The following is a 14,120-nucleotide window of genomic DNA, read 5'->3' on the forward strand; positions in this document are numbered from 1 at the left end:
CAAAAATAATGAAAAAAGCAAAAACAGAATGAAAAATAGGAAGAAAAACAGCACACCCTGGAGGAAGATGCTGCTGGCGTTCAAACGCCAGTAAGCCTAGCAGTTGGGCGTTTAACGCCCAGTCTGGCACCATTCTGGGCGTTTAACGCCAGAAAGGGGCACCAGACTGGCGTTAAACGCCAGGAAAGGGTAAGAACCTGGCGTTAAACGCCAGGAATGGGCACCAGCCCAGCGTTTAACGCCAAAAATGGCTCAAAACGTGGATTTTGATGCCATTTGGTGCAAGGATGCCTTTTCCTTGACACCACAGGATCTGTGGACCCCACAGGACCCTACCATCATTCTCTCTCTTCTTCCCCCATTCACCAATCACCTCAACACCTCTTCCCCAAAAACCCCTCACCTATCAAATCCCATCTTTCTCTTCACCACTCACATCCATCCTTCATAAATCCCCACCAACCTCACCCTTCAAATTCAAACCACTTTCCCTCCCAAACCCACCCATAATGGCCGAACCATTCTCCCCCTCTTTGGCCGAATACACCACCATCTCCCTCTTCCTCATTTCTTCTTCTTCTACTTTCTTCTTTCTTCTTTTGCTCGAGGACGAGCAACCATTTTAAGTTTGGTGTGGTAAAAGCGTTGCTTTTTCATTTTTCCATAACCATTATGGCATCCAAGGCCGGAGAAACCTCTAGAAAGAGGAAAGGGAAGGCAAAGGCTTCCACCTCCGAGTCATGGGAGATGGATAGATTCCTCTCAAGGGTGCATCAAGACCACTTCTATGAAGTTGTGGCCTTGAAGAAGGTGATCCCCGAGGTCCCCTTTTCACTCAAAAAGGGTGAATATCCGGAGATCCGACATGAGATCCGAAGAAGAGGTTGGGAAGTTCTTACCAACCCCATTCAACAAGTCGGAATCTTGATGGTTCAAGAGTTCTATGCAAATGCATGGATCACCAAGAACCATGACCAAAGTGTGAACCCGAATCCAAAGAATTATCTTACTATGGTTCGGGGGAAATACTTGGATTTTAGTCCGGAGAGTGTGAGGGTAGCGTTCAACTTGCCTATGATGCAAGGAGATGAACATCCTTACACAAGAAGGGTCAACTTTGATCAAAGGTTGGACCAAGTCCTCACAGTCATATGTGAAGAGGGCGCACAATGGAAGCAAGATTCAAGGGGAAAGCCGGTCCAATTGAGAAGGCATGACCTCAAGCCCGCGGCTAGAGGATGGTTAGAGTTCATACAACGCTCAATCATTCCCACTAGCAACCGGTCCGAAGTTACCATAGACCGGGCTATCATGATCCATAGCATCATGATTGGAGAAGAAATAGAGGTTCATGAGGTCATAGCTCAAGAACTCTATAAGGTGGCGGACAAGACCTCCACCTTGGCAAGGTTAGCCTTTCCTCATCTCATTTGTCACCTCTGTTATTCAGTTGGAGTTGACATAGAGGGAGACATCCCCATTGATGAGGACAAGCCCATCACCAAGAAAAGGATGAAGTACACAAGAGATCCTACTCATCATGAGATCCCTGAGATTCCTCAAGGGATGAATTTTCCTCTACAAAACTATTGGGAGCAACTAAACACCTCCCTAGGAGAGTTGAGTTCCAACATGGGACAACTAAGGGTGGAACACCAAGAACACTCCATCATCCTTCATGAGATTAGAGAAGATCAAAGAATCATGAGGGAGGAGCAACAAAGACAAGGAAGAGATATTGAGGAGCTCAAGCACTCCATAGGATCTTCAAGAGCAAGGAAGAGCCGCCATCACTAAGGTGGACCCGTTCCTTGATTTCCTTGTTATTTATTCTTCTGTTTTTCGAATTTTATGCTTATGTTTATCCATGTTTGTGTCTTGTGATCATTAGTGTCTTAGTGTCTATGCCTTAAAGTTATGAATGTCCTATGAATCCATCACCTTTCTTGAATAAAAATGTGTTTAATTGAAAAAGGAAGAATTGCATGAATTTTGAATTTTATAACAGTTTAATTATTTTGATGTGGTGGCAATATTTTTGTTCTCTGAATGTATGCTTAAACAGTGCATATGTATCTTGAATTTGTGGTTCATGAATGTTGGCTCTTGAAAGAATGATGAAAAAGGAGACATGTTACTGAGGATCTGAAAAATCATTAAAATGATTCTTGAAGCAAGAAAAAGCTATTCAAAAAAAAAAAAAACGAAAAAAATATATATATAGAGAAATAAAGAGTTGTGATCCAAGGCAAATAAGAGTGTGCTTAAGAACCCTGGACACCTCTAATTGGGGACTTTAGCAAAGCTGAGTCACAATCTGAAAAGGTTCACCCAATTATGTGTCTGTGGCATGTATGTATCCGGTGGTAATACTGGAAGACAGAGTGCTTTGGGCCACAGCCAAGACTCAATAAATAGCTATGTTCAAGAATCATCATACTTTACTAAGAGAATCATTAACACTATCTGGACTCTGAGTTCCTAAAGAAGCCAATCATTCTGAATTTCAAAGGATAGAGTGAGATGCCAAAACTATTCAGAGGCAAAAGGTTAAAAGCCCCACTCATCTAATTAATACTGATCTTCACAGATGTTTTTGGAATTCATTGCATATTCTCTTCTTTTTATCTTGTTTGATTTTTAGTTGCTTGGGGACAAGCAACAATTTAAGTTTGGTGTTGTGATGAGCGGATAATTTGTATACTTTTTGGCATTGTTTTTAGTATGTTTTTGTTATGATATAGTTAGTTTTTGGTATATTTTTATTAGTTTTTAGTTAAAATTCACTTTTCTGGACTTTACTATGAGTTTGTGTGTTTTTCTGTGATTTCAGGTATTTTCTGGCTGAAATTGAGGGACCTGAGCAAAAATCTGATTCGGAGACCAAAAAGGACTGCAGATGCTGTTGGATTCTGACCTCCCTGCACTCAAAGTGGATTTTCTGGAGCTACAGAAGCCCAATTGGCGCGCTCTCAACGGCGTTGGAAAGTAGACATCCTGGGCTTTCCAGCAATATATGATAGTCCATACTTTGCCCAAGATTTGATGGCCCAAACCGGCGTTCAAAGTCACCTCAAGAAATCCCAGCGTTAAACGCTGGAACTGGCACCCAAATGGGAGTTAAACGCCCAAACTGGCACTAAAGCTGGCGTTTAACTCCAAGAGGAGTCTCTGCACGAAATTTGCTTCATTGCTCAGCCCAAGCACACACCAAGTGGGCCCAGAAGTGGATTTTTATGTCATTTACTCATTTCTGTACACCTTAGGCTACTAGTTCTTATAAGTAGGACCTTTTACTATTGTATTAAAAAAGGACTTTGGTAGCTATCTTCATTTTGTATGCTATCTTAGATCATTGGGAGGCTGGCCATTCGGCCATGCCTAGACCTTATGCTTATGTATTTTCAATGGTGGAGTTTCTACACACCATAGATTAAGGTGTGGAGCTCTACTGTACCTCGAGTATTAATGCAATTACTATTGTTCTTCCATTCAATTCCGCTTGTTCTTTATCCAAGATATCACTTGTTCTTCAACTTGATGAAGGTGATGATTGACGCCCATCACCATTCTCACCCATGAACAAAGTGACTGACAACCACTCTTGTTCTACAAGCAATCAAGGCTCTAGTGAATATCTCTTGGATTCCTGATTGCACGATGCATGGTTGATCGCCTGACAACCGAGTGCTCGCCTGACAAACGAGCCAACCATTCCGTGAGATCAGAGTCTTCGTGGTATAGGCGAGAACTGATGGCGGCATTCAAGAGAATCCGGAAGGTCTGACCTTGTCTGTGGTATTCTGAGTAGGATTCAATGACTGAATGACTGTGACGTGCTTCAAACTCCTGAGGGCGGGGCGTTAGTGACAGACGCAAAAGAATCACTGGATTCTATTCCGGCCTGATTGAGAACCGACAGATGAATTCCGCTATGCTGTGACAGAGCATATGCAAATCGCTTTCACTGAGAGGATGGGAGGTAGCCACTGACAACGGTGAAACCCTTGCTTAAGCTTGCCATGGAAAGGAGTAAGAAGGATTGGATGAAGACAGTAGGAAAGCAGAGAGACGGAAGGGAAGGCATCTTCATACGCTTATCTGAAGTTCCTACCAATGAATTACATAAGTATCTCTATCTTTATCTTATTGTTATTTTCGTTCATCACCATTACCATTTGAGTTTGCCTGACTAAGATTTACAAGATGACCATAGCTTGCTTCAATACTAACAATCTCCGTGGGATCGACCCTTACTCACGTAAGGTTTATTACTTGGACGACCCAGTGCACTTGCTGGTTAGTTGTGCGAAGTTGTGTAATGCCATGGTATTGAGCTACCACGTTTTTGGAGCCATTACCGGGGATTATGAGAGTTGTGAAAAAGTATTGTTCACAATTTCGCGCACCAATGACTATCTGATGATTAACGCTATTAGTCTACCATTGCATATCTCATGGTATTAGGTCTGGCCAACTTAATACTAATGATTTATGTATATGGGAACACTAATGGGTTGTCATGGATGAAATAGAGCTAATAGGCAATGTGAATCATATGGTTTGGAGACGTTAAACGTTAAGTATTAGGGGTTGCTTCATTTCAACGTATAATCCTTATTCGTGCTAATATGGTTTGGTGTCAACTCTTCCTTGATTGCTTGTAGTGAAACTCCTTGTTTTGAACTTCTTTCTTGAGATGTGTTTTGAATAACTCCCGACCATATTTTGTCATTCATAAGATATGATTTCTTTCACATTTGAAAAAAAATGAATGAACATGCCAAACCTCCACTACAAGAAAAAAGGCCTATGGCTACGCTTTTTTCTTGCCACGCTTTAAAAGCGTGGCCAAAAGTGGTCAATGGCCATGCTTTTATGAGGGTGACAATTGATTAGGGATTTGGGTACGCTTTTTTTGCCACGCTTAAAAAGCGTGGCAAAAGGGGTCTATGGCCATGTTTTTATGAGGGTGGCAATTGATTAGGAATTTGGCCATGCTTTTTCTTGTCACGCTTAAAAAGCGTGGCCATAGAGAGAAACAGAGACACTTTTAAAGCGTGGCGAAAAGTTTTTGATCTTGGCACATTTTTAAAGCATCCCCATTTCTAATATCTCTGTTAGTACCCTAGAGAAGCGTGCTGAAATGGTTCCACTAAAAAAAAGAAACTCCCTTCCAAACGTGCTACACTCACCCACTAAGTCACTAACTCATCAGATTTTACTCTTCTCCCCTAACGCTCTGAAAATCCTAACACTCAGATAGAGCTCATCTATAGCGCTTGCACTCTCTCATCTACCGGGGCTCCCTCCGTCATCTCCCCTAACCCGTCTCTGCTGGCGCTCGCACTCGCTTAGCGCTCACTACTCACCGTGTTGGTTAGCCAACGGAGGTCGCCTTTTCTTCCTCCGCGCCGCCAGTCTCTGCCTCCGTCCTCTATCGTCTCTTCTCATCTGCTCTACCGCCTTCGCTCCTTGTGTGCTCTGCTTCACCCTCTGTTGTTTTCACCTCCCCTACCCTCTTCGTAGTTTATGTCATATCTCTCTAGCATCTCTGTTTCTATCTATGCATCTAGAATGCAGCCTTAGGTAAATTATTTATTGTTCTTCTTTGCTCTGATTTTTTATTTTGATTTTCATGGTCACCAGGAATGATGGAAGTTTTGGTTTGGTGAACGAGGACCTTCTCTAGAACATTCTGGCGAGGCTCTGGCTCGTTGGTTCGCTTCAACTGCTTGCGTAAGCAAATCATGGAGCTCTGTCTGCAATCGAATCCTTACTCGTCCAAAGCTCTCTTCTGCTCTTTCTCTCAATCCTTCACTTTCCGTGAGTTTCACCTATTTCCCCAAAATCAAAAGATTTCTTAAAAGCTAGGGTTAATTGAAAATGGAAATGGAGCTTTATGATTATATTAGCTTGTTGTTGGAGTAAAATTTTTGAATTTGTACTCATATCCAAAGGTGTTTGACACTTTGACCTCATATCATCATGTAGTACTCCAGGTGGAACACTGGCAGAATCTTATTTCTTTGTTTGAGCATTGTATGTGGATTAAATCCTATATTTAGTGCTTGTATCCCCATTTAGATTCCTCAATTAGATCTGAATTTTCTTTATGGAAGTTCAAAATTATTCAATGTTATGATTGTTTATCCATCAAGTCCAAAGTAAAAAGGCATCTATCATTTTGCAACAGTGCATATAAAACCAATGTTATTGTGATTTCTGGTTGCAAGTTGTAAAAGTAGTGTTTTAAATATCTTAAATTTGTGTCTATGATTACAGAACATTTTATTTCTGGAAATTATCTTTTGTTGTTTGAGTATATATTTGTTACTAACTTTATTATTGCTTCTTAATTTGTATGATCCAGTATGGTAAAGATTATGAGTTTGATGCTCTAGTGAAGCTCCTAGAGAAACATCTACATGCTATGGCATAATCTGTTGATGAGCAACTTGTTGTTGTTTCTCAGGTCTTGGCCTATGCTATCCCTTATTTTAATTTTTTTCTTTTTTTTATTGGATTTGCTGTTTAGCATTTGCTCTTACTTAAACTTTACTATATAGGTTTTGGTGTCTGACATTAATATTGGATATGAGGAGATAGTTAACACTTAGGTAAGAGAACATTTATTGATATTAAATTATTAATTGTTATAGATCTTAATCAATAGTTGATTTGAAATGCTTACCCCTTCTCTTTTTGGATTCATATATGTTCTTGCTTTCAATGGTAAGCATGTGAAGAATCTAAAGGGCTTGGTGATGAGCGGATAATTTATACGCTTTTTGGCATTGTTTTTAGGTAGTTTTTAGTAGAATCTAGCTACTTTTTGGGATGTTTTTATTAGTTTTTATGTAAAATTTATATTTCTGGACTTTACTATGATTTTGTGTGTTTTTTTATGATTTCAGGTATTTTTCTGGCTGAAATCGAGGGACCTGAGCAAAAATCTTATTTAGAGGCTGACAAAGGACTACAGATGCTGTTGAATTCTGACCTCCCTGCACTCGAAGTGGATTTTCTTGAGCTACAGAACTTCAAATAGTGCACTCTCAATTGCGTTGGAAAGTAGACATCCAGAGCTTTCCATCAATATATAATAGTTCATACTTTGCTCGAGTTTTGACTATGCAAACTGGCGTTCAAATGCCCCTTTTCTGCTCTATTCTGAAGTCAAAACGCCAGAATTGGCATAAAAGTTGGAGTTAAAACGCCCAAACTGGCACCAAAGCTGGCGTTTAACTCCAAGGAAGATCTCTACACGTGTAAAGCTCAATGCTCAGCCCAAGCACACACCAAGTGGGCCCGGAAGTGGATTTCTGCACCATTTACCTATTTTTGTAAACCCTAGTAGCTAGTTTCATTATAAATAGGACCTTTTACTATTGTATTTTAATCTTTTGATCATCTTTTGATCTCTTGATCACGTTTTGGGGAGGCTAGCCTCACGGCCATACCTGAACCTTGTTCTTATGTATTTTCAACGGTGGATTTTCTACACACCATAGATTAAGGGTGTGGAGCTCTGCTGTTCCTCAAGTATTAATGCAATTACTACTATTTTCTATTCAATTCAGCTTATTCTTGTTCTAAGATATTCACTGCACTTCAACATGATGAATGTGATGATCCGTGACACTCATCATCATTCTCACCTATGAACGCATGACTGACAACCACTTCCGTTCTACCTTAGATCGAGCGTGTATCTCTTAGCCTCCATTCCGAAAGATCAGAGTCTTCGTGGTATAAGCTAGAATTATTGGCAGCCATTCCTGAGATCTGGAAGGTCTAAACCTTGTCTGTGGTATTCCAAGTAAGATCTGGAAAGGAATGACTGTGACGAGCTTCAAACTCGCGAGTGTCGGGCGTAGTGACAGACGCAAAAGGATCACTGGATTCTATTCCAACATGATCGAGAACCGACAGATGATTAGCCATGTGGTGACAGTGCATTTGGACGATTTTCACTGAGGACGGGAGGTAGCCATTGACGCCGGTAAAACTCGAACATACAGCTTGCCTTGGAAAGGAGTATGAAGGATTGGATGAAGACAGTAGGAAAGTAGAGATTCAGAAGGGACAATGCATCTCTATGCACTTATCTGAAATTCTCACCAATGAATTAAATAAGTATCTCTATCTTTACTTTATGTTTTATTTATCTTTTAATTATGAAAACTCCATAACCCATTTGAATTCGCCTGACTGAGATTTACAAGGTGACCATAGCTTGCTTCAAGCCGACAATCTCCGTGGGATCGACCCTTACTCACGTAAGGTATTACTTGGACGACCCAGTGCATTTGCTGGTTGGTTGTACGGAGTTGTGACAAAGTGTGATTCACATTTGAGAGCACCAAGTCTTTGGCGCCATTGTTGATGATCACAATTTCGTACACCCCTTGGCCACCATGGTTGAGAATTGTGATGCTGAGTTTTTAAAGTTTGATTTGGAATACCAACAGGTTCTCTCTCATGGACTCAGTCGTGTGAATTTTTTTTGACTTTCTAAAGTTTTTTGAATTAACATTTAATCTAACTTTCATGTATCAGTAAGCTGCCCATTCTTCTCTTTACCCATTCTTTACATATTTCATTTAAGCATATATTTTTCTAGTTTTTTATGTGGAATTTGATTTTTCATATCAATTAGAAGTTGTTTCTTTCTCTATCTTTTACATAATTAAATTGAAAGTAAAACCACACTTTAGTCCTATGAAAATTTTCATTTAAAAACTTAGCCTATAAAAGATTAAATGTACTCACTTTAGTCCTTGTAATATTTATGTTTCAACACTTTAGTTTGTAAAAGATTATAGGCTTAAATAAGTTTTTGGTCCCTGTAAAATACTCGATTTTTTGTTTCGGTCTACTAAATTTCAAAAGTTGTCTATTTTAATCCTTCTTGTTAGTTTGCTTTAAAGAGTAGTTTCTATATTGTAGAAAATTTAAGAAATACAAGACTGCTAAAGAGACAAAGGTGGCAATAAGATAGTCAAAACAAGAGTGTATGAGAGTCTTTATCAGTATTTGGTTACGAAGGATGAGAGATTTGGATCAAATTAAGTCATTAAGGACAAGAGTGGTGAGATTTTGCAATGAGAATTACTTCATGAGTATAAAGTCTCTTGGTGCTTTTGCAATGAGAATTACTTCATGATGTGATAGTTACTACAATAGGCACTTAGCGCATGTGTATTTAGTATGTAATAATACTGATTTCTGTATTTTACTAATTTTCTATTCGTTAATGAAGTTTATCTAAAAGTAATAACACTGATTTCAATTTCTCAATCATTCATTTCATCTACAAGAATTGAATATACGAGTTCAAGCATTCAGGCTACTATTTTGTTTAGATTCATTAATAAATAATTAAAGGCAATGACTAAGAATAATATGTCCTGTTTTGTCCTGTTGGAGGGTTGTTGTTTTAATTTGTCCTGTTTTGTGTGTTGATTTTCATATAATGTGCTCCAATTCCAGGATCAACAGCAGTCTTGATCTTCACTAAGAGGGGGGGATTAAACTGAAAATAATATCAATGCAATTATAATGAAATGCTTCTTGAAGTTTTGGTCATAGAATTTAACTAGCTTCTTTTTTTATTTACCGATGTCATTTTTGATATCCTAATTCCTGCTCTCTATTAGGCATTCAGTTCACTGTTTTCACTATACAAGATGCTTTAACTAATTTACTTAAATTACTGAGATCGATTGAGAGGACTATCATATTTATTGTAGTTCAAGGCCAATTTGAATGAACTTCTCAAGGAACAAGCTTGCTTTGATGGGCATAAACTCTTACTATAATATTTTTTTCTCATGTTTCTAGGATTTATATGTATACTCAAGCTTATATAATTTATTTGGTATGGATATGGAACCATTCTTGTAAGCTGTAACATTGCATTATCATAAAAAAAATTTGCTGATATTCTCTCCTCTGTTTTATCAGCCTCTTTCATGGTATAAAATCAAGTTAAGAGCTGATATAAATGTTGCTGGTAATGATACTGCTGTATTCTTTAGCGTATTCTTGAGAAATAACTTCTAGCTAACTTCTATGTATCTTCATGTATACCAGTACTTACTGGCATTGTTTTATCGACCTTTTTGTTTGAATGAGAATACTAATGTTCTTCAACGCTGTTTGATTTCTGCAATATGCAATTTATTCTATTCTTTGTATCCAGTTCGATAGGACAGGAAAGATACCTATATTGAGGCTCCGAGATCGAGAGTCATATGTAAGGAATAAGACAAAGGAGTATGATGATATTGCAATGAAGTATTTATCCTATGTTCTACTTCTCCTTGTTGCTGGCTTCTCCATTTAATCATTGATGTATGAGCGTCACAAGAGTTGGTATTCTTGGATTTTGTCTTCACTCACAAGCTATGTCTACATGTTTGGTAAGCACTCTTCTAGTTCATTCAACTATAATTGTATTCTGCGATGGTAAGATTGGGATCATGACCACATGCTATTCTACAACTGCCATATATACCAAGCATATATAATATCCTTTAGGATTATATGCATGTAATATAGAACACCTTCTGTGAAGTAATAATTAACCTGTGATTGTGACTGTGATTAGCCTTAACTATTCTCATCATGTCGAGCCTTTAGACAGCAATATTGATCTTCGTTTCTGTGAAGTATAATAACAAAGAAGAAAAGGATATGAATGTAATTATGCAAACAAAATTAGAATCAGGGTAGTTAATATTCTATTAGGTTCTGTTTAGTTAGTTAGTGATGTTAGTCTTGCTGGCCAAGGCAGAGGTAATGCTTGTATATATAAGTGTAGAGCATGTATAATGAGTTAGGCTACTTGTTCTTCATTTTTACCAATATTGAATAATCTTCTTCAAGTTTACAGCTTCATCATCTCAAGCTTTCTTCTTTCTTTCTTTCTTTTTGTTTCTTGCAACACACTCATCGGTGTTGCTTTCAATTTCCTCCATACAATAATCCCAAATCACAAGTTATTCTTTCTCGAATGATTATGTGATTTGAAACATCCATGTTTTCTTTGCAAAGTTACCATGAATATTAGTATATTACAGTTAGTACTTAGGAACTCATAAACTTATTGTTTGATGGGCTCATAGAAGCTTATTGTCAACTTTTGGCAATGGTGAAACAGGAACTGCAGCAATACAGGAATAACCAGAGAAAGTTAAGCTCTACTCAAGAAGAGACTCATGATCAATCTCGCTGTCTTATCTGCACACGGGACTACAGTTGTTAAACAGTTTATTCAAGGACCAAACTGATGAATACTTTGATTGGAAGGGGGAAGCCACAGGAAGCTCAGTCCATCTTCAATAGTTTAACAGAACAAGGACATAGGCCAACTTTTATAAAAGGAAGTAAATGTCACACTTAGAATTGTAATTTTTATTTTCTTGTTATGACTTTGATTTTTGGTACTTTGTGATCAAAGTCTACTTTTGTGGTGACAAGTTTATATATAAAGTTTTTTATGGTAAAGTTTATATTTTTATGGTAAAGTTTATATATATGTTGGATTGATTAATATATACATAATTTAGTCTATGATTTTAAAATTATATATAAATTTTGCACGAAATATTAGGAAGATTAAAAATGAAAAAAAAATTCTGATATAATTTATGGATTAAAAATGAAAAAAAAATCTGATATAATTTATGTCCACGCTTAAAAAGTGTGCCTTTATCTTATTATCGGGCTCAACAAGCACGCTTAATAAATGTGGCCATAACCAAGCATAACCATATGTTTACTCTATTGGCACGTTTAAAAAGTGTAGCCATATCTTCCCCTATTGGTACGCTTTTAAAGAGTACCCAAAGCATACATTCTGGGACGTTTTAAAAGCGTGGCGATATGTGCACTTTTCAGTACGCTTTTTAAGCGTACCTATCACTACAAGAAAAATACCCATTCAGCCACACTTTTTTAAGCTACATTTGAAAAGCGTAGCCTATTCTATGAATAGGCTACGCTTTTCTCCGTGTTGCCTTTTTATAAGAGAAAATGATACACAATTGTGGCATCATTTAAAAAGTGTAGCCTTAGGTATTATAGAAATCACTTATAGAGCGTAGCCGTAGGTTGATATCTATATATTCACTTTTTGTATAAAAGGAGACGCTTTTATAGGGTAGCCTATTTGTTAAGTTTTGGGTGCATTTTAAAAGCGATGCCTAATGTATCTAGTGCAAAAAAATTTAACACAACTCACAAACACTTAGTAATTTTTTGTTTCCTTTTCACCAAATCACATATTACACTCTAGGGCAAAGTTATCAAACCCGGCTCGACCCGGCCGGTTCGACTGGAAACCCGGTCACCCGGTCATATGGTCGGGTCGAGCCATTCGTTGAAATGTTTAAGTAATAAACCCGGTAAAAACCGATTGACCCGGTCGGGTTTCATGAAAACCGGTGACGCGGACTGGATTAATCTTTTTTTTTAAATAGTGTCGTTCTTTGTTCTCTCCCTCACTTACCCTCTTTGCGTGGTGCCCTAACCTCGAATCAGAACCTATCTCACCTCTCTCTTCTCTTGCCACTCTGTCCCTCAAGCCCGTCGCCAGCTGACGTTAGGATTTTTGCTAGTAAAGAATTTTATAAATATAATCGCGTTGTAGATATAGATTCTAAACCAACAGAAATCCCTTCGTGCAAACGTTTTGGTTGTCACAAGTAACAAACCCCTTTAAAATTGATAACCGAGTATTTAAACCTCAGGTCGTCTTCTCCAGGAATTGCAGGGAGGTATGTTCTTATTATTGGCTATGAAAAAGGTAAAATTGGGGTTTCGGAGTTTGGGCAATGGGCACAAGCATATTTAAATGACAAGTAAAATAAATTAACAATAATAAAATCTCTTGGCAAGGTATGAAGAACTGGAAGTCCTATCCTTGTTATCCTTATCAATTGTGATGAGAATTGGATTTTTCTCCCACTTTATTAACCTCTAACTATGAAGGTAAGTTAAGTGGATGAATTGATTCGAATCCTCAAGTCCCAGTCTTTCCTTAAGAAAAGTTAGAGTTATTGGATCTCAAATTAATTCTTGAAGAATTCCAATTTTCAATTAGCAATGCGTTTGATAACTCAAGAGTCACCAATTATTTAACCAAACCCAAAAGGGAAACTATCTAAATTAAATTAAAAGCATTCATAAATAAAACAATCATAAACTGAAATACCTCAAATAACATTAAATAAAATATTCAAATCTTAACATGGAAAAGTTCATAAGCCAATTAGGCAACATATCTAATACAAGCAAGCATTAAAGTATCTGAAAATAAGAGATAACTATCAAGTAAAAGGAATATTGAACCTGGGATCGAGAGTTACTCCTAAAACTAAGAGAAGTCCTAAATCCTAATCCTAAAGAGAGATGAGAGAACCTCTCTCCAACTAAACCTACATCTAAACTATGAAAAGTGAATTATGAAAGCCTCCTTATGAATGAATGGATTCTCCCACTATATAGCCTCTAATCGGTATTTTCTGGGCAGCAAATTGGGTCGAAAACAGCCCAGAAATCGCTGGAGAAGAAATCTGCCACGCTGATTTTTGTAGATGCGACGGGTCCACGTGAATGACGCATTCACGTCACCTATCTATACGGCCACTATGGCAAATTATATATCAAATCGAATCCCCGGGCGTTAGCTTTCTAACGCATCTGGAACCACGTCATTTGGACCTCTATAGCTCAAGTTATGGTCGTTTTAGTGCGAGAGGGTCAGGCTGACAGCTTTGCAATTTCTTCAATTTCTTGTATTCCTTCCACTTTTGCATGCTTCCTTTCCATCCTCTAAGCCATTCTTGCCCTGTAATCCCTGAAATCACTTAACACACATATCAAGGCATCTAATGGTAATAAGAGAGGATTAAATAAAAGAAAATAAAAGGAAAAGAAGCATGTTTTCAATCATAGAACAAATTCTAGGAAGGAATTGTAAAACATGCAAATAATATGAATAAATGCATGAAAGATTGATAAAATCCACTCAATTAAGCACAAGATAAACCATAAAATAGTGGTTTATCAACCTCCCCACACTTAAACATTAGCATGTCCTCATGCTAAGC

This window comes from Arachis hypogaea, chromosome 5, assembly GCF_003086295.3.
Source record: "Arachis hypogaea cultivar Tifrunner chromosome 5, arahy.Tifrunner.gnm2.J5K5, whole genome shotgun sequence".
NCBI lineage: Eukaryota > Viridiplantae > Streptophyta > Magnoliopsida > Fabales > Fabaceae > Arachis > Arachis hypogaea.